This window comes from Schistocerca piceifrons, chromosome 1 (genome assembly GCF_021461385.2).
Source record: "Schistocerca piceifrons isolate TAMUIC-IGC-003096 chromosome 1, iqSchPice1.1, whole genome shotgun sequence".
Lineage (NCBI taxonomy): Eukaryota > Metazoa > Arthropoda > Insecta > Orthoptera > Acrididae > Schistocerca > Schistocerca piceifrons.
Window position 1 is genome coordinate 494,931,480 of NC_060138.1, and position 26,098 is coordinate 494,957,577.

General features: G+C 41.3%; 1 protein-coding gene across 2 annotated transcripts in view; it reads right to left on the bottom strand.

The window, feature by feature from the left end:
- The window catches only part of LOC124799323 (alpha-tocopherol transfer protein-like), a 160,738-nt gene that overhangs the window by 96,977 nt on the left and 37,663 nt on the right, over window positions 1-26,098 (bottom strand). The window contains exon 1 of one of the 2 annotated variants that reach the window (XM_047262917.1): window positions 13,304-13,344. The exons of the other annotated variant lie outside the window; for it this stretch is intronic. The gene's annotated coding sequence lies outside the window, so the exon portion shown is untranslated. Of the gene's footprint in view, window positions 1-13,303; window positions 13,345-26,098 lie in introns of those variants that run through there. 2 annotated transcript variants of the gene reach the window in all.

The following is a 26,098-nucleotide window of genomic DNA, read 5'->3' on the forward strand; positions in this document are numbered from 1 at the left end:
GTCTGGTTTCTTGCAAGATCTATGTACAAATCGCGTTTTATCATTTAGAGCGAAAAAAGGACAGAATCGCTTGTGCAGTCGATGAATGCTTTAACACATTCGTATACAACAATGCCAGTGATATCAATGGATTAATGCTCCCGCAGCTTTATATAATTTTCAGCATTGCAGTCTGAACGTCCTCTTTCGAGTTGCGGAAATAAATTCATTACTTTTGTTGGACTCTTGGCCTGGACATAACGGCGCCTCTGTCTTTAGAAGAACATCGAGGAAACTTAATATAATTCGTATTCTACTCGGAACCAGTACCACGTTTCAGCCTTTCGATAAAGAAACGTTTCCGTAGTGTAAAGCAGCTTTCAGAAAATTATTAGACATACATAATTTTCGATAATATTGTTAAACTTGTGCATTGTCAGTTTGCATCACGACGTGTTACGAGTCTGATCAAGTATGCCTGGTATGGAGCACTATATGCAGAATGGCCACGCCCATTTCTTTCTCCATCTAAGTTTTTTTTAAATACACTAATAATTACAGCAAAGTGTCTGAGTGTAATAAATTTCTTTTATCAGGTGTACCTGGTGTGAGGAAAGTGTTTGTTTTCGTCATCAAATAGACACTTCGCATTTTCGTGACGACTGGAGGGAACAAACAAGGAACTCTTCCACTGTTAGTAATATTTATGTTATTCAAAAATTATCACAAAAATTGTATTGCAGGAATTGTTACAAAATATTTCATGTCAACAAATTAAAGCCCCGATTCATGGAAGCCGTCCGTAATCTAAAATCATACAATGCCTTGATTCTCTAATCACTTGCGTAACAATTACATCTGCAACAGCTTAGCCGTCGAAATGAATTGCAAATTATTCGAAAATTAGCGATTTGAGACATTTTTGGTACTGTTTAAATGCTTAAAATTTCCAAGTGTGCACTTTGGACTTCATGCTACGTGGCGCTACATTCTCTTGTCACCGTTGCGGCTGCTTATTCACCGACTCGTGCGTTAGGCAGGAAGGGCTGTACAAAGCGCTCTTATAAGCGGTTCCTCGCGCGGCAGAAGTGAGTAAATTATAAAAGAAAAGCACTTGCAGTCCGTTTTGGAGCTAAAATTTTGGCAGTGCATTTCTTTCGGCGAATTCTTCCTGCGGGAAAAAATGCAAGGTAGATGTCGAATTGGACCATTTCCACGTGAGTAGCCTCCTTTGCTCATCTATGTTTCCGTCATTCAAATAGTATGTAAAGTGTAAGTTAAACCTCTCTTATACAGAAAAATTATTTTTTAGGAAATCCATTAGCGTAGATTTTTTTGCGAAAACGCAAGCATGACGTATGTAATTATGTATGTGGTTCAACTCCGTATCCAGCCCTCAGATTTAGGTTTTCTGTGTTTTCCTTAAATCGCAAGGTGATGTAGAGATTGAACCCTTGAAAGGGCAACCCGTTTCCTCTCCCACATTTTACCAACAAAAGCCCGTGGGCCGTCTTAATCACCTCATCGTCGACGGGACGTCAGGTATAAACTTCCTGAATAATTCTTTTACGCCGCAGCAGACTTCCTAGCAGATTTAAACTGTATAGAGGACCGTGGCTCAAACCCAGAATGTTACCATTTGCTGGCAATGCTCTTACTCTCTGATCTATGCAGACACGAGTCACGACCTGTCCTCGATTTTCTTCAAAGTGCGCACAATCGGCTGTAGAAAGAAAGATTCTCGCTGGAAACAATTCTCTTGGGTTTGGCTAAAACATTTTTCGTCAATACTCTTTCTTTGTGGAGTGCTAGGCTAGCAAAGTATGTATGAGAACTTCTGTGGAGACTGTAAAGTAAGGGAGAGGTACTAGTGTAAGTGAAGCAATGTTGCGTGCCTGTGTAGCTCAGTCATTGAGGGCACTGTCCCCGAAACGTAAGGTTCAAAAAATATGTGTGAATTTCTAAAGGTCCAAACTGCTGAGGTCATCGGTCCCTAGATTTACACACTACTTAAACTAACTTATACTAAGAACAAAACACACACACACACACACACACACACACATGCCCGAGGGAGGAATCGAACCTCCAGCGGGAGGGGCCGCGCAATCCGTGCATGGCGCCCTAAACCGCCCGGTCACTCCGGGCGGCAGGTAAGGTTCCACGTGTGAATCCCAGTCCAGCACACTTTAAATCTGCCAGGAAGTTTCTTAAACTCCTTTCACACTTCTTTTCTTCAATCTGCAGATGGCACAGTTGATTGGTGTAGCGGACAAAGTTAATTGTTGCGATTTGTAGCCTCACTGGATGCAATATGTTCAAATTATGGTATAAATTTCCTGCCGTTTATGACACCTAAGCTTGATAATGGTCGTTGACCGAAAATAGTTGCGATTCGTCAAAATAAATGGCAACTGAAAGTTTCATCATGAATTTTTACAATATGTGACACTTATCAATTGATAGTAACATTAACAGCAACCGCTACACTGGAGAGGTTTTAAAGCGCGAAGAGCTACATCTCCTTTCAGGCAACCCTGCGTGGCATTTTACAGCAGGGCAATGCCCGATGTCATGGGTGATGTGGAAAGTGCAAAGCCTTCTTTGATGAACGAAAGAAACCACTCCTACTCCTGGCGTGCTCGATCGCTTGACATTTACTTCGATGAACATGTCCGCGATATGGCTGGTTGCCCACCTGTTCGTTACAGTCTTCTCGCAGCCGCTGTTGATGCCTTACGGACTCAGGAACTGTCTTTGTGGAGTAATAGGGGCAACATTTGAGGGTTCACACCACACTGTACTTCCAAAATCAAAGAGCATACAGCGTACATCAGTAAAACACCGACAACGTTTCGTACGTTGCGCAGGACGGCTAAATGGCCATTTTTCAAGAGGAAACTCATGTCTGGAAATGAGCAGTTTAGGTGCTGTGAGGGGTTGAAGTCTGAGAACGGTGGCGTCAAAACTTATTCGAACCGTGTTTAGTGAGTTATGCAGCCCGTCAGCCATTAGTGTTAAGCGGACGTACGGGTTGCGCCTGCGGTACCGTCAGTGCGTGCAGCAGAATGGTAAACTGACAATTTTCAAGACAGAACTCATGTCCTGAAATTCAAAGTTTCTGCCCTTTGGTGAGTTAAAACCAGAAAACGGTATGAACATTGTGATGGTTGTGGTGTTCAACATTTCGTTAAGGAACTCAACAAGAGTGTCACATCATGCAGTGCATTACAAAATAAGTTCATAGTTTTGACCTCCAACTTGACGGAGAGCACCTATACCGACGTTGTGCACATAGTAATCAAGACAGAGGTCACAATTTTGAACTAATTTTGTATTGCACTACACGATATGACGCTTTTGTTGAGTTTCTTAAAGAAATGTCGAACACCATATGTATCATCATATCCGAATAATTTTCTAACTTTGACGCCCCAAAGAACCCCAGTCACGAATTTCCAGACATGGGTTCCGTCTTGAAACTGATCAGTATGCAATTCCGCACAAGCTACGAGCTACGTCACCGAAACACTGCCCCACGAGACGCACCCAGCTGCGTGCCCGAGAACAGATTTTGCGTGTCACATTTAATGTACGAGCCGATAGTAGCTCAAAATCAGCCTGGAGAAATTAAATTTACGTGATCTTAAACTTGTGATATACTGCAAGTGGAGGTGTTGTGAAATCTTTGTTTTCCAGCAGAGAACGCAGGAACTACAACGATACGGAGAAATGGCAAGCTATATCAGGCATGGCTCCAGAAAAAAATCTTAAATCTGCAAGAGGTAAAGGCATGAGAAATGGCGTCCCATAGAATGTGCGTAAGTTCTACGATAAATTTGGTAATTTAACAGACATTACGCTCGCTAATGATATTTACCATCTCTCAAAATGATTTGAATATAATTCACAGCCCACATTAAGCAACTAGAAAGCAAATTCTAGCTGAGATGAAATGCGAAAATCATGTGGCAAAGCTTCCTGTAGCTTAAAAAACGTGATTGCTAATAAAATTACTACAGCAATTCAAAAACAAATGCAGACATAGGTCAAAATCATGATACGAGAACAATAACGTGTTTTAATAAGAAATTAAAATAGCATAAAGCATTAGTCATAAAGGCTGATAAAGGAAACACCAGTCATTATGAGTGAAAACAGCTACATATCTAACTGAAGTTTTTCGCAAACGCTGGAATAAAAGAAGTAAATAAGGATCCTAAAGCGAAACTTCGTATTGATTTGAAAAGTAAAATTCAAAAGTCTAATTTTCTAAGGTTTTCTTGTTATGAACCCGAAAATATCTATCGCTCGAGAATAGGTTAAGCTGGGCAAGCAAGACAAGGCCAGGAGGCTAATCTCCAACACATAATGGAGTCCTAATGGACCTATTGACAGTTATTTGGTGCGAAAATTGAAAGCTTTCCACACGTTCAATTAAAAATTTAGTATTAAGAAAACTTACGACTTTGCTGGTAGCGTTAGACATATTGCAATACCAGCAGAGGCACTGCTTGTGGCACTTGAGGTAGTGAACTTGTATACAAATTTTCCAATCAGTGAATCCCCAGATTTAATTACAAACAGTTTACTGGTACATAAAAAGTATCTGTAGGAGAAACGATGTATTTAGTAGAGTTGTTAGAACTAACGCTGGATTGTGATTATTTCACTTTTACCCGTAAAATTTATCACCAATCAGAAGGTTTAGCAATGGCTAACGGGCTCGCTAGTACCATGGATGAATTTTTTGTGGACCATATAGGACAGAAATTTTTCGATGAAAACCCTGAGTTAGCTAAGAAAATAATACTCTATTATCAACATGTTGATTGCATTGTAATGTTAAAAGGGAATGTAAATTAAATCAATGACGATGACTCCAAGTTTAGTGCTTATCATTCAAAAGTTAAATTTCCTATTGAACATAATGTTTCTTTATTTTATGACAACAGTCTTCGACAGAGTTTGCTGTCATCTTCAGGTCTTAAAAATCTTTTTGTTGTGAAACGTGTTCCTTTTACGTTGAACCTAACACCAAGTTGTCAAATGGATAAAAGTCAGTACATTACAAAAAATGTGTCGCAACTAAAATATTTGAAAACATAAAGCACCTTGTGCAAAAGGCCATGTCCTCACTCTATGTTACCTAATGAAGTAGTTGTTTATTAATGTTTTATTTAATTTAACTTTTAGATCTGCAGATGATCACTGAATGTGGTCGAAACTAGTTATCGAGTTTGACTGATTGCAACTGGGACTGTTACATTAAATATTTTTAAAAATATTGTGATCGATGTTTACATTTTACTAATAGTTCCTCCCAAATAGATTCTTACAAGTCAGGTTTAATGTCCAGATTATTGTTGTCTTTGATCCACTAGTCTCACAGGCGAGGCTCATTCCTCACAGGACCAATCAAAAGCTTGCTGTCAATTTTTGCCATCATTGTGTTTTGTCGGGTTGAAATATCGGACTGGAAATAAACATTTTTAGTGCGTCAACTGGTCGCTCCGTATAACCGGGCGTCATCTGTTGTTGTCATATCGGGCTTCCGTTTCCATTGTAGGCATTTACATCGTACTGTAGTCTCCTTCTGAAAACGGATTTATTTGTCAAGATCGCTATATTAACACAGTTACTGGATTACGAGTTTCGGCAAAATGTATTGCCATCTTCAGTACTATAAAAGGAAAACATGCCGAGGTTACAGGGTTACTGCTATATAAATATTTAGGAGGGCATACACAACAGCTCAATGACAAAAATTGCGTACCCATAACACCGGACAGTGGCAGCTACATGATGCAATGTTTAAACAGTGCTGTCACTTTCGGAATAAAATAATAACTTTCACAAAATTTCGCTCATATGGACGAATACAATCCAAAGTCAAAATATAATAATGAATACCTCTAATAAGTGAAATTTGTATTGTATGATGTAGCTACCGCTGCTCGGTTTTATGGATATACAGGGTGATTCAAAAAGAATACCACAACTTTAAAAATGTGTATTTAATGAAAGAAACATAATATAACCTTCTGTTATACATCATTACAAAGAGTATTTAAAAAGGTTTTTTTTCACTCAAAAACAAGTTCAGAGATGTTCAATATGGCCCCCTCCAGACACTCGAGCAATATCAACCCGATATTCCAACTCGTTCCACACTCTCTGTAGCATATCAGGCATAACAGTTTGGATAGCTGCTGTTATTTCTCGTTTCAAAACATCAATGGTGGCTGGGAGAGGTGGCCGAAACACCATATCCTTAACATACCCCCATAAGAAAAAATCGCAGGGGGTAAGATCAGGGCTTCTTGGAGGCCAGTGATGAAGTGCTCTGTCACGGGCTGCCTGGCGGCCGATCCATCGCGTCGGGTAGTTGACGTTCAGGTAGTTACGGACAGATAAGTGCCAATGTGGTGGCGCTCCATCCTGCTGAAATATGAATTGTGCTTCTTGTTCGAGCTGAGGGAACAGCCAATTCTCTAACATCTCCAGAGAGTGTGGAACGAGTTGGAGTATCGGGTTGATATTGCTCGAGTGTCTGGAGGGGGCCATATTGAACATCTCTGAACTTGTTTTTGAGTGAAAAAAAACCTTTTTAAATACTCTTTGTAATGATGTATAACAGAAGGTTGTATTATGTTTCTTTCATTAAATACACATTATTAAAGTTGTGGTATTCTTTTTGAATCACCCTGTATAATTTTTGTCGTTGAGCTGTTGTGTGTGGCCCACTACATTTTTTATGTGGCTGTAGTCCTGTAACCTCGACATGTTTTCTTTATATAGATCTGAAGATGTGAACACATATTCCCGAAACTATCAGTCTAGTAATTGTGTTAATATTGCGAGCTCGGCAAATAAGTTGGTTTTCACACAAAGATTGTTGCTGTTGTTGTTGCGGTCTTCAATCCAGAGACTGGTTTGATGCAGCTCTCCATGCTACTCTATCCTGTGCAAGCTTCTTCATCTCCCAGTACCTACTGCAACCTACATCCCTCTCCATCTGCTTATGCATTCATCTCTTGGTCTCCCTCTACGATTTTTACCCTCCACGCTGCCCTCCAGAACTAAATTGGTGATCCCTTGGCACCTCAGAACATGTCCTACCAACCGATCCTTTCATCTAGTCAAGTTGTGCCACAAATTTCTCTTCTCCCCAATTCTATTCAATACCCTCCTCATTAGTTATGTGATTTGTCCATCTAATCTTCACCATTCTTCTGTAGCACCACATTTCGAAGGCTTCCATTTTCTTCTTGTCCAAAGTATTTATCGTGCACGTTTCACTTCCATGCATGTCTACGTTCCATACAAATACTTTCAGAAACGACTTCCTGACACTTAAATCTATAGCCGATGTTAACAAATTTCTCTTCTTCAGAAACGCTTTCCTTGCCATTGCCAGTCTACATTTTATATCCTCTCTACTTCGACCATCATCAGTTATTTTGCTCCCCAAATAGCAAAACTCGTTTACTACTGCAAGTGTCTCATTCCCTAATTTAATTCCCTCAGCATCAGCCAATTTAATTCGACTGCATTCCATTATCCTCTTTTTGCTTTTGTTGATTTTCATCTTATATCCTCCTTTCAAGACACTGTCCATCCCGTTCAACAGCTCTTGCGGGTCCTTTGTTGTCTCTGACAGAATTACAATGTCATTGGCGAACCTCAACGTTTTTATTTCTTCTCCATGGATTTTAATTCCTACTCCGAATTTTTCTTTTGTTTCCTTTACTGCTTGCTCAATATACAGATTGAATAACATCGGGAATAGGCTACAACCCTGTCTCACTCCCTTCCCAACCACTGCTTCCCTTTCATGTCCTTCGACTCTTATAACGGCTATCTGGTTTCTGTACAAATTGTAAACAGCCTTTCGCTCCCTGTATTTTACCCCTGCCACCGTCAGAATTTGATAGAAAGTATTCCAGTCAACATTGTCAAAAGCTTACTCTAAGTCTACAAATGCTAGAAACGTAAGTTTGCCTTTTCTTAATCTATCTTCTAAGATAAGTCGAAGGGTCAGTATTGCCTCACGTGTTCCAACATTTCTGCGGAATCCAAACTGGTCTTCCCCGAGGTCGGCTGCCGCGCGGGATTAGCCGAGCGGTCTGAGGCGCTGCCGTCATGGACTGTGGGGCTGATCCCGGCGGAGGTTCGAGTCCTCCCTCGGGCATGGGTGTGTGTGTTTGTCCTTAGGAGGAGGAGGAGATTACTGTTTAACGTCCCGTCGACAACGAGGTCATTAGTGACGGAGAACAAGCTCGGATTAGGGAAGGATGGGGAAGGAAATCGGCCGTGCCCTTTCTAAGGAACCATCCCGGCATTTGCCTGAAGCGATTTAGGGAAATCACGGAAAACCTAAATCAGGATGGCCGGACCCGGGATTGAACCGTCGTCCTCCCGAATGCGAGTCCAGTGTGCTAACCACTGCGCCACCTCGCTCGGTTTTGTCCTTAGGATAATTTAGATTAAGGAGTGTGTAAGCTTAAGGACTGATGACTTTAGCAGTTAAGTCCCATAAGATTTCACACACATCTGAACATTTTTCGAGGTCGGCTTCTGCCAGTTTTTCCATTCGTCTGTAAGGAATTCGTGTTCGTATTTTGCAGCTGTGACTTATTAAACTGATAGTTTGGTAATTTCCACATCTGTCAACACCTGCTTTCTTTGGGATTGGAATTATTAATTTCTTCTTGAAGCCTGAGGGTTTTTCGCCTGTATCATACACCTTGCTCACCAGATGGTAGAATTTTGTCTGGGCTGGCTCTCCCAAGGCTATCAGTAGTTCTAATGGAATGTTGTCTACTCCTGGGGCCTTGTTTCGACTTAGGTCTTTCAGTGCTCTGTCAAACTCTTCACGCAGGATCATATCTCCCATTTCATCTTCATCTACATCCTCTTCCATTTCCATAATATTGTCCTCCAATTCATCGCCCTTGTATAGACCCTCTATATACCCGTTCCACCTTTCTGCTTTCCCTTCTTTGCTTAGAACAGGGTTTCCATCTGAGCTCTTGATATTCATACAAGTGGTTCTCTTTCCTCCAAAGGTCTATTTAATTTTCCTGTAGCAGTATCTATCTTACTCCTAGTGAGATATGCCTCTACATCCTTACATTTGTCCTCTAGCCATCCCTGCTTTACAGTGCAAATTCATAGATCGCTTCCTGCACTGCTTGACCATGCCAGGTAACCGTAACTTCCATTGTAGTTTTGGTGTTAGTTTCCATTCATTTGTCGCCTCCGGAAAGCTGCGGATCCGTTGTAAGTGTAGCCTCATATAAAGTTTCTTGCCAGATTATTATGTGAAAGCCACAAAGTGTCAGTAGGACGCGAAAGTTAATATACTTTCTGATTTTACTCTCGCTTATTATATCGGATGTTTCGGATTTCTGGACAGCGAACAAAATTAAATGTTTCAAAACTTAGAGCACAAAAATTATGAGGGCTCTTTGTATAATTTCAGAACTATAGTATGATCCGGATGTTGACAAGCTAATCAAAAATTTATTATGTGTTACTCATACGTTCGGCCGTCATGTAAAGCAACACTATGAGGGGTAGTAGTAATCGGTAAATTAAATACTATGTTGCAATTCGTAAAATGAAGTGGTGTAAACAAAGCAGACGCCTCTTGCAGAAAGCTGATAGTATTTTCTCAGATATGCCACGATTGACGATAATTACAAGTGAACAAAACAAATACTCATTAAATCTACACTGATATTGATACAAAATCACTGAGAGATGTAAGTCGAAACAAGGCCCATGGAGTAGATGACATTTACATGACATTCTCTCAGAATTATTGAGATCCTAGGTAGAGCCAATTACGGCATAACTTTTCCACCGAGTTTGCATAATACATTAGACAGAGAAAATTTCCTCAGATTGTAAGAAGAATGTAATAACTGCAGTTCCAAAGGAAGCAGGCGCAGACACCTACCTGACAGAAGGTTCACCGAACCACCTTCAAGCTACTTCCTTACCGTTCCACTCTCGAATGGCGCACGGGAAAAACGAGCACTTACATTTTTCTGTGGGAGCTCTGATTTACCGTATTTTATCATGATGGTCATTTCTCGCTACGTAGGTTGGTGCCAATAGAAAATTTTCGCAATAGAACGAGAAAGATGGTTATTGACATTTCACAAGAAGATGCTGCCGCGACGAAATACGCCTTTGTTTTAATGACTGCCACTCCATTCCATGTATGTATGATATTCACTGCACTCTCTCCTGTATTTCATGATAATACAAAACGAGCTGTTCCTCTTCGAACTTTTTCGATGTCATCCGTCAGTCCCACTTGATGCGGATTCCACACCGCACAGCAATACTCCAGAAGATGGCGGACAAGTGTAGTGTAAGCAGCTTCTTTAGCAGTCCTGTTGCACTTTCTAAGTGTTCTGCCAATAAATTGCAGTCTTTGATTTGCTTTTCCCACAACATTATCTACGTGATCGTTCCATTTTAAGTTATTTCTAATTGTAATCCGTAAGGATTTAGATTTGTGTGAGTTATAGTGTAATTGAAATTTAGCGGATATCTTTTGATATGAATAGTACCGGACCATCAGTGAAGCCATGGGTGCAAAATATTGACACGAATTATTTGCAGAAGAGTGGGAAATCTGGTAGAAGCCAACCTTGGGGAAGAACAGTTTGCATTCCGCAGATATGTAGGAACACACGAGGCAATATTAACCCTGCATCTTATCTTAGAAGAAAGGCCGATGAAACGTAAACTTGCATTTATAGAAAAAGCTTTTGACGATGTGGAATGGCTTACAACCTATGAAATTTTTAAAGTAGTATTGATAAAGAGCAGAAGGACATCGAAGGGAAGCAGTAATTGATCACAGAGTGAAACAGGGTTCCGGCATGACCCAATGTTATTTAATCTGTACATTGAGCAAGCAGTGAAGGAAACCAAGGAGCCATTTGGAAAAGGAATTAAGGTATCGAGAAGAAACAGAAACGCTGAGGTTTACCGACACCATCGTAATTCTGTCAGAGTGTCAATGGACTTGAAAGAGCAGACAGTTGAACGGAATAGGTAACATCTTGAACGAGGATAGCAAGATGAATATCAGCAAAAGTAAAACAAAGAGTATGGTATATGTTGTATAAGATAATTACCATATTGTACAACTATAATGAAAGTCTTGTTAAGACCGAACGCATTTCACTTTATTCTACAGCATCTTCAGCAGTCACTGTAACAATGTGTTTTTTTTCTCTCTTAGAATTTAGTTTGTTAGGATCATGAACAGTTAGGCTGCTTTAATTACTATTACAAAAAGTTTCAATTCTTACCGTTACTCACAACAAAAAATCTGTGAGTAACGGTAAGAAATAAAACTATTAAAACTGTTTTTGTAGCAGTAAGCAAAAGCATCCAAACTGTTCATGATCCTAACAAACAAAACTGTAAGAGAAAAAACCACATTGTTACAGTGATCACTGAAGATGCTTTAGAATAAAGCGAAACGAGTTTGTTCTTAATAATAGTTCCATTACAGTTGAAAAAGTCGGTAGTAACCTATACACAAGTTAGGAGTGTGGCATGTAGTCGAATTAAATCAGGGAATTAGATTACAAAACGAGACATCAAAAGTGGCGGATGAGTTTTGCTGTTCGGGCAACAAAATAATTGATGATAGCCAAAGTAGAAAGTATATCAAATGCAAAATGGTTATATCGAGAAAAGACATTTTTAAAGAGGAATTTGTCAACATCGAATATAAATTCAGATGTCAAGAATCCTTTTATGAAGGTATTTGTTTGGAGTGTAGCTTTATATGGCAGACTATAAGCAGTTTAGAACTTTTGAAGTGAATCGAAATTTTCGACTGAAATCATCTCACAAATGACGCATAGCATGTCCTTCCGCAACGGTGAGCGCCTCGACGGCGGCGCCGAGCTTGCGCGCGGCGCGGCATCCATCGACCGTAGTGATTGCCGAATTTGCGGGCGCACCCCACGTGCCGGACACACACGGCTGCTCGATGCGCCGTCTGTCATTCGCGCGTGCAGCTTCCGACACTAGCAAAGTACACACCTCGTGCAATTGAAGTGTGGTGCCACAGAAACATGGGTAGTTAGAGTAACTAATGAGGAGGTACTGAATCGAACTGGGGAAATAAGAAATTTATAGCACAACTTGACTAAAAGAAGGAATCGCTTGATAGGGCACATCTTGCAGCATCAAGGAAAAGTCGTTTTGGTAATGAAGGTAAGTGCTTGGAGGGGGGGGGGGGGGGGGACGGTGGGAGGGAACATAGGCTTGAATGCTGTAAGCAGATTCAGATAGATGTAGGTTGCAGTAGTTATTCGGAAATGAAGAAAGTTGTGCACAGTAGGCCTACAGAGTGGCGTGGAGAGCTGCATTAAACAAGTCTTCAAACTGAAGACCGCAACAACATTAGTACAAAAGCACAGACTTCTCGGTCTAAAGTGTGTTTCAAAATTCAGTACGTGGACTTGAAGACTTTGTAGCGTTTATTACGTCCAGCTTACAGTTATAAATAAAACAACAAACGAAAGAGCAACTCAAACAGTTTTTCTTACAACTGTTCAATATGAACACATCAAGTTATTAGGCGACTTCTTCCCAAACTTTGATCAGTGCGTCTGGAGTAACGTTTGCATCAATGCTGTTTCACTTCAGGTTTGTCTCGTTGCAACTGTATCATTTCATGACGATTTGCTGACCATAGATGCAAACATTGTGTGTGTTCAGATTTCCACTTCGGTGAAATATCGATCCATCACTGAAAATGACATGTTGAGAAAAATTTTCATCGACATGCAGAAACATTTCGTTTCCAAAGTTGGCAGATAAAGCGTAGTCTGTAGGCTTTAGAGCTTGTAACAACTGCAAGCGATAAAGACGTAGTTATAAGCATCTCCTTAAAAGTCTCCACATACACGTCACTGGAATTGCTAATTCACGACTAGCCTTCCCAACTGATTTCTTGGGGCTGCTCGTGATAGACTCTCATTCGTTCAACAGGTTCTTCACTCACTCTTGGTCGTTCTATACTCTTCCTTCTGTGAATAAGTCTACAAACAAAAACGTATGAGTTGCTCTTTCATTTGATGTACTGTTTATAACTTTATGTTGAGTGTAATAAATGTTACAAAATCTTGAAACCCGTACGTTAATTTTGAATGTGGAAACTTTCACCCAGTAGAATACAGAAATTTGCAGGCACGTTGAGGTCCTATTCTGAGACAAGTTCTTCACACGGGTAGGACAAAGGTCACTCTAGGACGAGCGCACGCGGCGCGAGCCTCACCTGTAGCTGCGTGCTGTACTGCGGTGTGGACCCTGCTGCCGCCGCTGCGCGCACAGAAGTGAAAGCCGCTGCGCTGCGTGCAGCTTTATGCCGTCTGCAGCGGGCCGGCTCCCTACCCGCCGACGTCTGGCCACCGCCCGTCCGCGGAAACCACGGAATCCGCTATACCGCATCTCACTACATCGGGCTCGGTCCTCTGGCGTCAAAGTGCGAGCCCGAAAACCGAAAGGTCACGGGGTCGAATCCTGGTCAGACCTTGTCATTTTTTTATCTGCATTTACGATAGACTCCACTTTTGAAACAGCATGTCCCCTTTCCCCGGTAGGATTTTTTGGGCAGGAAGAGGGCGTGCATGGCGCCGAAGTGGCGTCTAATTGAAAGCACTTGCTGGAAAAAAATTAATTACAATTTTGGCCAGCAGATGCAAAACTGAAGCTGTGAATGCAAGAAAGATGTATAGAGACGTTTCCATGTGTAGTGGATTAGGGACGGGATGTGGGCAAAATAGGTCAAACAAATGAGAAAAGCGCAATGTTAATTTTACTACAGGGTGGTCCATTGATAGCGACCGGACCAAATATCTCACGAAATAAGCATCAAACGAAAAAACTACAAGAACGAAACTCGTCTAGCTTGAAGGGGGAAACCAGATGGCGCTGTGGTTGGCCCGCTAGAAAGCGCTGCCGTAGGTCAAACGGATATCAACTGCGTTTTTCCAAATAGGAACCCCCATTTTTATTACATATTCGTGTAATACGTAAAGAAATATGAATGTTTTTGTTGGACCACTTTTTTCGCTTTGTGATAGATGGTGCTGTAATAGTGACAAACGTATAAGTACGTGGTATCACGTAACATCCCGCCAGTGCGGACAGTATTTGCTTCGTGATACGTTACCCGTGTTAAAATGGACCGTTTACCAACTGCGGAAAAGGTCGATATCGTGTTGATGTATGGCTATTGTGATCAAAATGCCCAACGGGCGTGTGCTATGTATGCTGCTCGATATCCTGGACGACACCGTCCAAGTGTCCGTACCGTTCGCCGGATAGTTACGTTATTTAAGGAAACAGGAAGTGTTCAGCCACATGTGAAACGTCAACCACGACCTGCAACAAATGATGATGCCCAAGTAGGTGTTTTAGCTGCTGTCGCGGCTAATCCGCACATCAGTAGCAGACAAACTGCGCGAGAATCGGGAATCTCAAAAACGTCGGTGTTGAGAATGCTACATCAACATCGACTGCACCCGTTCCATATTTCTGTGCACCAGGAATTGCATGGCGACGACTTTGAACGTCGTGTACAGTTCTGCTACTGGACACAAGAGAAATTACGGGACGATGACAGATTTTTTGCACGCGTTCTATTTAGCGACGGAGCGTCATTCACCAACAGCGGTAACGTAAATCGGCATAATATGCACTACTGGGCAACGGAAAATGCACGATGGCTGCGACAAGTGGAACATCAGCGACCTTGGCGGGTTAATGTATGGTGCTGCATTATGGGAGGAAGGATAATTGGCCCCCATTTTATCGATAGCAATCTAAATGGTGCGATGTATGCTGAATTCCTACGTAATGTTCTACCGATGTTACTACAAGATGTTTCACTACATGACAGAATGGCGATGTACTTCCAACATTATGGATGTCTGGCACATAGCTCGCATGCGGTAGAAGCCGTCTTGAATAGCATATTTCATAACAGGTGGATTGGTCGAAACACCATGGATTTATTTCTGTGGGGAAAGTTGAAGGATATTTGCTATCGTGATCCACCGACAACGCCTGACAACATGCGTCAGCGCATTGTCAATGCATGTGCGAACATTACGGAAGGCGAACTACTCGCTGTTGAGAGGAATGTCGTTACATGTATTGCCAAATGCACTGAGATTGACGGACATCATATTGAGCATTTATTGCATTAATGTGGTAGTTACAGGTAATCACGCTGTAACAGCATGCGTTCTCAGAAATGATAAGTTCACAAAGGTACATGTATCACATTGGAACAACCGAAATAAAATGTTCAAACGTACCTACGTTCTGTATTTTAATTTAAAAAACCTACCTGTTACCAACTGTTCGTCTAAACTTGTGAGACATATGTTTGTGACTATTACAGCGCCACCTATCACAAAGCGAAAAAGTGGTCCAACTAAAACATTCATATTTCTTTACATACTAGACGAATATGTAATAAAAATGGGGGTTCCTATTTTAAAAAACGCAGTTGATATCCGTTTGACCTATGGCAGCGCCATCTAGCGGGCCAACCATAGCGCCATCTGGTTTCCCCTTCAAGCTAGACAAGTTTCGTTCTTTATAGTTTTTTCGTTTGACGCTTATTTCTTGAAATATTTGGCCCGGTCATGATCAATGGACCACCCTGTATAAACCACCACTTACACAGTTTGTTCAATATGAACACCGGAGACGTCTACGAGATGCTGCATTCGCAAAACAGCTTGATCAACAGTTGCTCGCGATAGTTCTGGTGGAATCTGAGGAACGTGTTCCTGTATACTGGCCGTCAGATCAGGTAGATGCCGAACGTGTCGCTGCCAAATTCATTCTTTTAGATATCCCCAGAGCCAAAAGTAATATGCACTTTTAATAACTTTTCTTATGTCTTAACCACACTTTTATTTTTCAACAACCTTACGCGTTTCGACTTTCCGTCATTTTCAAATGCAGTGTTAAGTCAGTCACATAAAACTGTTCATTAGATACATTTTATCACGTCAACATTCTCAATCACGAGACAACTGTGCACTTGTCTCGTGGTCCAGTGAACAATTTTATATGACTGATATAACACTGACTTTGAAAATGGTGGAAAGTCGAAAAGCGTAAGGTCGTGGAAAAATAAAAGTGTGGTCAAGTTATTAAAAACGGATCCAAATGGCCGCGTCGTCTCACAGCATTTTCATGCAAATTGCAAAATTCAAATAGATTCGGATCAGCTGATCTCGCAGGCCATGCACCTGGAAAACCTCTAGAAATAACACGTTCGTGGAAGGTTGCATGAAGCAGATTTTCGTGTTGCCCCATCTTGCCTAAAACAGTGGTTTCCACTCAGTTGCCCTCTTCCAAAGCAGGCGTCCTGTGCTGTATAAGGAGGTCTCGGTACACCTGACAGGCCCTCCGGGTGAATTCTCTTCAAAGAAGAACGGACCGAATATAACGGTGCTTGAGAATCCGCACGACACAAATTGGGCAGTTCTGTGCATTCACAGTACCTTGTAGTGTAAAATGTGCCTTGTCAGTGTATAGAATGTTGGCCGGCCAGATGTCATCAACTTCAATCCGTGGCAGGAAACGAAGAGCAAATTCAGAGCGTTGTAATGAATCATAAGGTTACAGTCGCTGCACCGTTTGGCTCTTGTACGAGTACTAGTGTCCAACAGTCCGCAAAACTTGCCATACTATTGACCATGGGATGGACAAATTACGTGACACTGCACGAGCGGTAGCATTGCACGGAGCTCCCGCTGCACTTCAGCTACAGCAACAGCAACCTCGTCAGTAACTTCCACCAGGACAGTACACCTTCCTCTTCCAGGTGCCACATCAGCCTCACCCGTGAGTAGCTGCGCTTTAATTATAACCAACCGGTACCTTGGAAAACCGCCACGACCTGTCGAATCCATGCGACGTAGGATAACTGCTGTATTAAATTCCAAAGGTGGACCAACACGCTATTAAACAGTGGTCGTAATGTTTTGGCTCAGCACTGTATTTACTCTCTCATTCCTAGTGTTTATCCCATCTTATGAGGTCCGCTGTTTTGGCAAATTTATTTTTTGTTGTCAGTCAACCTAAGAGAGGGAAGTCGTTTGCACTATCTCTCTACGAATCGTACAAAATTTGTTCAGTATGTAATCGTACTTTAACTGTTTGTGGATGGTATTTTCTGAGGCGGAGATGTGGGGGCAGCCTTGCATATGCTAAAAGAGCGTAAAACCCGCCTGAAACCCACACACAGGCTCGCCGGGTTCAAATGGCTCTGAGCACTATGGGACTTAACATCTGAGGTCATCAGTCCCCTAGAACTTAGAACTAGTTAAACCTAACTAACCTAAGGACATCACACACATCCATGCCCGAGGCAGGTTTCGAACCTGCGACCGTAGCAGTCGCGCGGTTCCGGACTGATGCGCCTAGAACCGCTCGGCCACCGCAGCCGGCCTCAATTTGCAAATTGCTATATCTCCTCTCGCTGTTAACGTCAAAGGCTTTGGTAAACAGTCAATGGCTATTAACAAAATATTCGCTAATTCCATGTGCAGTATTAACAATGTGTCTTTTCTCATTAAAAGTTTTCTAGCCATACAAAGTCTCCAAAACGTTGGAGTGTAACAATGATGGACCAGTTTTCGCTTCGCATTTTTTTTCACTCTGTGCCTGATCTAGATGGATGTATTATATTTCGCACTCATTAAATGGCGTGACAAATATTTTTAAACATCTTTTCTTGAACAAACTTCACCCCTTCGTCCTTAATTCACTGACATCCATAAGGAAATCGTACTCTCCCTCTATTAACCCTCTATGGAGGAGCTCGATAATTTTGTAACACTACCAGTACATTGTTGCTTCTGTATAGCGAGAAGCATTTTCCCGCAGCTGACACACGTCGCGGATTTGTAGCACTTCAGCAGTTGAGTTTTCTGATTTTAGTCTAGCGTGAACAAATTTGTTGCAGCTCTAGTGAACTTACAATACACCGACTGAAAAGAAATTGCAACAGCGAAAAACAGATAATGTAGAATAATGCATTCTCGGAAATACATTAGTAAGGTAACATATATATACATATAAATAATCAACACTTACAGATCACTGGTTGATTTAAGTGTGAGATACGCCATTGAAAATGTGATACGCTGGTACCATAATCTGTGTAAACGCCAGTTTGTTGAATGAAAGCAAGCGAATGTGCATGCATCGTGTTGTATAGGTGCTACATGTTAGTTTGTGTGATGAGCTCCGTGCCTTTTGCACTTGGTCGGTCAATACAGGGGCGATTATTGCTGTTTGTGTATGACGCTGGAATTGTCCGATGACGTCCCATATGTGCTCGATTGGAGACATATCTGGCGAACGAGCAGGCCAAGGCAACATGTCGACACTATGTAGAGCATTTTGGGTTACAACGGCGATACGTCAGCGAGCGTTATCCTGTTCTAAAACACCGCCTGGAATGCTGTTCATGAATCGCAGCACAACAGGTCGAATCACCAGACTGACGTAAAAATTTTCAGTCAGGGTGCGTAGGACAATCACGAGAGTGCTCTTGCTGCCATGCGCCATCGCACCTCAGACCAGAGCTCCAGGTGTAGATCCAGTGTATCTAGCATGCAGGTAGTTGGTTCCAGGCCCTCAACAGCCCTCGCTCTAACCAAAACATATTGTCATCACTGACACTGAGACAAAACCATCTTTCATCAGAAAACATAACAGACCTCAGTCCTGACCTCGAATGAGCTTTCGCTTGTCACCACTAAAGTCGCACTTGGAGGTGGTTTGGGGTCAGCGGAATGCTCGCTACAGAGTGTTTGGCTCGAAGCTATCCTTGAAATAATCGATTTGTAACAGTTCGTTGTGTCAGTGTGGTGCCAACTGCTGCTGTTATTGCTGCTGCTGCATATGCCTTACGATGCCCCAGAGCCATACGCCGAATACGGTGGTCTCCCCATCGGTTGTGCCAAGTGGCCATCCAGAGCCCGGTCTTCTTGCGACTGTAGTGACCACCACTATCAGCAATCACATACGCTGGCTACGTCCCGGCCAGGTCTTTCTGCAATATCGCAAAAGGCAGATCCAGCTTGTAGTCCTATTACACGACCTCGTTCAAACTCAGTGAGGTGGTGATAATGGCGTCTTTGTCGCCTTAAAGGCAGTATTGACTAACATCAGCTCACCACGCCCAGTCTCAAAGGTAGCTAATGACCACGATCATTAGACCATGTATTTAAAGCAAACCTATTCGCATTCTTGTGTAACTACTAGCGCCACTCGTATGCGACTCGCGCGAAATTTGAATAGACATCATCTTTCAGACGTAGAAACACGCGTACCATCTTTTGTTTACGTCGTACAATTTCGTCTTGGTGTTGTGATTTTTTTTCATCTGTGGATATAGATAAAGCCTTTGACATTACCAGCTAAACTGAATACAGGAATTTACAAACTGAGCCTGCTACGCAAGGTATGGAGGCTGTTGCCAAGCGATTCGATTTTCCTAATTCAATAAATTACGCCAACATATATATTTTTCAGCTTATGCATCCACGAGAAAGCTTATTTTTCTGAAAAGCCAGTCCTGCAGTGTCCTACGGGAAGAAGAGAAGTGCCTCCTCTCGTGTGACAGGCGGTAAAGATGAGTCGTTTCCTGAGTGCCTCCTCTAGTGACACTCATAATGATGTTGGTTAAGTGTCAACAAATAGGGGTACTATATCGAGCAGTCCTACCGCTGGATTCGTCTTGTAGCGTTATTTAGAACTGTATTTGTATTAATAACTTTCAGAGCAAAGCTATTCGCCAGGGCAATGTAGGACATTGGGCATTTGTGTCAGAGAAAAGTCACAACGCAAAACGCCGAACTGCAAGGGAAGTCCATCACCAGTTTGCGAGAAATGTAATCTACATTTGTACGTAGAAGAAAAACGAAACTGTTTTCTGGAATTCATACAAATAATAAGAGCAATACAGGTGTAAAAGTATAAAATTCTTATCTGTTTTCAAACATCAGAAAAGTGTATCCGTAACTGTTCACAAGCCAACATTTAATTCATCTGTATCCTTCCGTTCATACTGTAACTAAAAAGTAGCACTACAAAATGTCTAAATATACGTTACATGTGAATGTAGACATTTCTTCGTATACTATTGATGGAAAGATCTCAGTTTCCAGGGAGATGCCAGTGTTGAAATACCGCGACAAAGTCTTCGCCAGAAGATGACGAATACGACACTCTTCGAAACGTCGCAGTATTTTAACATTACCATCGGCTGGAAATCCGAAAGCTGTTCACTCATACACCTTCTGATCAAAAGTAGCTGGAAACCTATCAGTGGACATTAGTAAGTGATGCGTCCACCCTTCGCCTTTATGAAGGTTTGAACTCTGTTCGCGACACTTGCAGTGGGAAGCCTAGATATCTGTGGATGAATGGCAGCCCATCCTTCCTCAAGAGCCGAAACCAGAGAAGGTCGTTGGACGCCGTTGGTCGCAATAAGGGAACCACACCAAAACTACGAAAAACACTGCCCATACCGTAACACCGTGTAACATCTCATTTTAACGCCTCCAGCAGAGACGTACATTTTCCTTACGATATATTTTAAGTACGTTGTTCTCTACGAATTTTAACAAGGCAGCGATCTACGTTTTTACTCTCTGGAATTTCAATTGTCTTCCTCTCTCCGGATACGGAGACAGTATCAAAAATTAGTTCTAGTTCGTTTGTCAAATAAGCTACAAGCTTTTTCGGAAAGCTCAGAGGTCCCCATTTAGCCGCCATTTTAAGAAAGCATAGTTTAATGAAATATTACTGTGCTATATCAAGTATTAGTTAAAATCATATCAGAATGTACTGAGTGCGTGTTGGAAATAAATATATGCAGTGCTCAAAAATAATTAAAGAACAAGTCTCTTCATTCATTTCAAAACATCTACTACTCTTTTACAAATTTATGTTCGCAGAGTCATTTGCCGAACAGTGACGGAAGATTAGAGATAAAATAATTGTTTTCATATCTCGTATTTGGTGTCCAGCGCACAACTAGTGACGTTTACAAAATCTTTTTATCGATATATGAAAATTGGCGACATCGTGTAAACGTTGGATCTCCATTTCAAAAATGTTCAAATGTGTGGGAAATCTTATGGGACTTAACTGCTAAGGTCATCAGTCCCTAAGCTTACACACTACTTAACCTAAATTATCCTAAGGACAAACACACACACCCATGCCCGAGGGAGGACTCGAACCTCTGCCGGGACCAGTCGCACAGCCTATGACTGCAGCGCATAAGACCGCTCGGCTAACCCCGCGCGGCGATCTCCATTTCCAACGACGTACAGTCAATAGTTTAATATTAATGTAAAGTCAGTTATTTGTCTTATACATAATTCATTCTTTTGTTGTGAATTTTGTTACATGTAGATTGCGGATGCAGATGAATATGTGGGATATATATATATACCATATCGACAAATCTATTCGCCTGGATCCGACATGCAAAATTTTCCTAAACTTCACACAATCTGATTCTGTACTGAGTACTATCAACAGTCATTCTCTTCTAGCTATATTAATATCTGGAAATACCTATAGCGTGCCGAAATTTAGCCTCAATAGTAATTTGCATTTTTTCCGTAAGTTTAAGTGAATTATTTAGAGTACGTAGCGTGAACGTAACTTGCCCGCAGCGCTATAAGATTGGTTTTCTAAATTTGATTAGCCATTATTGCATGCAACTAACATTTCATTTACGCTCGCCAGTTACTTTATATACACAAGAGTGATCATTTTCAATAATTTTGTGGTGTAACGAATATTTCCATTTTTTTCTGTGAGTTTATAACTCAACAGATTATTGAACAGGAAATGACTGGTATCTTTAGAAAACTTAGGAGTCCACAGTATGTCTCATGAACAACCCCCAATTGCGGAGAAAGTTGACGCAATAGACGGCATTGGCAAAGAGCAAGCGAAAAAAGTAAATACAGTAGATTCTGCTGAAGAAGACTCTCGGGTCAAAATTGATTCAATAGATTCTGTATCTGAAAAGGTAGAAAATTAAAAAATAAATGATCACGTCATTGCTGAAATCTGTTTGCTAAAGAGCAGATCAAAATCAACGCAACTGTTGAAGATTTGTCTAAGTGAATGGACAATATTTTGACCGAGATGGACTAAGATATCGAAGGAAAGCTTGGTGAGAAAGTTTCTTCAGTGCCAAAGCAAAAGTCCCAGTGGACCACTTATTAAAGCGTACAATTTGTTACTCTTCTGGAGGTGGAGGTGGGGGAGGGGGGGATGGGAGGGGTGGGGGGGCTGCACAGCCTCAACAAATACAAAGTGGCGCAAATACAATAATTTCAACGCAGTCTGGTAGAGAAATGCCCTTCTTCTAAAAGCAAACAAATACTGAGGAAAAATTCTCCTCACTAGAGCAAGCTCCTACTGTGCCCTGGACCGAAAAACAGAGAAAACGAGTTAGTACTGAATTCGAAATAACACTCCGTAAGCACTTAACAGGACACGAAGGTGTGCGTTTCCAAAGTTTTAGCAAAGCGATTACAGAAACTTAATGTTAACCACGATGATTGTATGAGGAGTTTAAATAAAAAAAATCAAATCCATTCATCATGAAATAATAGACAAAAAATAACATAAAACTAAAACTGGCGCGTCCCTGTTAGATCCTGACGATGAGTCTAGCATACCCAATCACGTTACCCGAAACAAGTGACAGTGCTATTGGACACACTCAAGTTGGATCAACCACTGCACCACATTTTATAGGGGCAGTGACACGTATTAATACATATTTAATGGGGGAAAACGTGCTGCGACAGCGATAATTTGCAACTTTTTCCCCAGAACGCCGTTATATACTACCAGTTGTGATCACAAAATAATTTAGAGGTGTCATTCCTAATGGCTGGGATGACACGAAAAAAATCAAATTCGTGGCCGTGCACGAAAATTCCGCCTTATGTGTTGCTGAAGTGTCGGAAAAATGTTTACTGTAGGATGACTTCCAGAGTGCGTTTTTGACTAAATACTGGTCAAAGGGCCATCAAGAACTATTACGAAAGGAAGTGTTTAATCCTGCCACATATCAAAGTAAGGAAAGCACTCTCCGTGCTTATTTTGGAAAGTACTTAAAAAAAATGTTCAAATTTGTTTGAAAACTTATGGGACTTAACTGCTAAGGTCATCAGCCCCGAAGCTTACACACTACTTAATCTAAATTATCCTAAGGACAAACACACACACACACCTATGCCAGAGGGAGGACTCGATCCTCCGCCGGGACCAGCCGCACAGTTTATGACTGCAGCGCCCTAGACCGCTCGGCTAATCCCGCGCGGCGAAAGTACTTAAGGGGAGCCGGAGGTGGTCAAATCCAAAAAAATACGTTTTTTTTTTTTTTTTTGCTACCGAAAATTAATTGGAACATTCCTCTTTAATGGAAACTTTGAGTTATTGTTCTACTCGCCCTAGAAGTGGAGTTATTACCATTTTCCCCCACGCCTGCAGAGGTAATGGGCGGCCGCTGAATGCATCTAACACCCTCTCGTGATGACTTCCTGGCGAACTGCTTGGGATTTTCTCGGCCTGTTACGCATACAGCGCCTTATGTTACACATACAGCGAGTGTGCAAGGGTTGGCTACATTGTTTTCTGTGACAAATATTACCCGTATTTCCTTACAGCTTACTCCTATTTTCCTCAGAATTTCGAACATCTTGCTCCATGTAATATTGTCGTACACTTTTGTTCTGGTTACGATGCCACGTTTTAGTAACCGTGTATATAAGAAGAGGAAGAACGTAGGGAAAAGAAAATTAACACTAATACCACGTTGCGATACTACAATGAATAAGAGCGCGGAACATCGTCTCTTTGATGTTTACCGTTTCGAATTAGTTCAGTGTTGCGCCTGTTGTTGGTAGTGGATTGGATTGTTTGGGGGAAGAGACCATACAGCGAGGTCATCGGTCTCATCGGATTAGGGAAGGAAGTCGACCGTGCCCTTTCAAAGGAACCATCCCGACACTTGCCTGGAGCGATTTTGGGAAATCACGGAAAATCTAAATCAGGATGGCCGGACGCGGGATTGAACCGTCGTCCTCCCGAATGCGAGTCCAGTGTGCTAACCACTGCGCCACCTCGCTCGGTGTTGTTGGTAGTATTATACTTCTTGTGTAAAGCGGGTAAAATGCAGTATGTACAAGAATCAGGAGGGAACAATAAAACCAATTTTTCATGACTTAGCACAGCCAGAATTGTTACACAAATGTCAACACGGAAGGACGCAGAATCCTAATGAGAGCGTAAACAATTTGGTTTGGAAAGTGATTCCTAAAAGGGTGTTTGTAAGCATAAAAACACTGCACTTTGGCATTTATGATGCAATAGCAACCTACAACCAAGGGAACAGTGTGAAGTGTGAAGTTCTGAAGGCATTAGGATTTACAGCTGGTGTGAACACTGTACGAGCACTAAGAAATATTGACAGAGAAAGGATAAGGGGAGCAGAAAGAAGAGAAAGGCATATGAAGTATGATGGAACAACAGGCCAGAAAAGAAGACAGAAGAGGAAGCTTTTGGATGATGAAGCAGAAGACCCCGATAATCCATCCTATACTGCAGGAATGTATTGAGAAACTTTGATAGCCATTTCCCGTAAATTAGAATGTTTCGAATATAAGAAACATTTTCTCAAAATCCACTCAAGCTAGAGAGATGAAATTTTTATACAGCACTCCTAGTGGTCAAACTTACATTGTAACACAGCCATTTGGCAATATGTTCAGTAGTTTCATTTCAGTTTAATTATAAAGCAATTATTTGTAAAAAAATTTAGGTCATTAATAAAAAAAATAATTGGAAGAAAACTAGAAAAGATACTCCAAAATCCCTCTGTCATAACTGCAATACTAAACCACTCTATATGTAAAAAAAATTCAAATTTTTCTATTTGGTAGTTTATTCATAAATGTTCCTCAAACTTAGTGATTTTAACATGGGCAGCATAGGCACCTCCGGCTCCCCTTAAACAAGGAGAAATATTAGTATTAGGAAATGTCGCCCACTGAAGTTTCAAAAATTCTGAAAGGCTGGTCGTTCCTAATTATGTTGTTGATGAATTTCTGTTGCAATTGATACGTTAGATTTGCTGGAATAAGTCGGGGCAACGCCGAAAACAATAGGCGCACTTCGTGCGATAGCAATTCCGAGCGCACGAACAGGCACTGCGGTAGGCGCTCGCTTGATAATTCGCGAGATCGCCAAACAGGCTGTTAAAATTAACTCCAAAAAGGGAGTTGCCTTCCAAAAATTATAAGCATTCTGGAACCTGTTTTAATCACTCAAGTAGGCGTCTGATATGACTAATCTGAATTTTTCCCAATTTTTGAGTGGGGTTTCAGATTTGATGAAAAGAAAACACCAAAATTTTGGACTTTTTCTGTTCTTTTTTTCAATCTATCTAAAACTAAGTGTTTAATCGAAAACGCTAAGTTTTCCAAAAATGTATAGCACTAAATTCTGCATGGACGAAGTACCAAAACTTTGCTACACAATTAAATTTTCCTATGGAAGCGCAACGCCAAAAAACGGCAGTTTTTCACGGTTTTAGAAAAACACTCGTTTCGTTGCTATAAAACATACAGCATCTGAGAATTGGTCAGCATGACAAAAAAATTTTATAGGCGAAGAGTTGTAGAGCATGAAAATGTGTTTTCAAAAAGTCAGAGAAAGTGACAAAAAAATCTAGCTGTTAAGTACATATCACCATTATTAAATTATATGAGAATCACATGGTTAATGACTAACATCTACTTTCAACTTTCAGTTGACTGGTTACTTCAGACATTCACTCTTGTTCGTTTACTTTTCAGCACATTCATTCCCTGCCTACGCAGATAAGAAAAAAAAAACTGATTTTCAAAGTGTCTTATGTCTTCAAAGACAGTTGATTTCCAAAAGGCTGAGTTCGTTGTAGATGGGGGATTTATACTGCATGGTGCGGTTCAAATGT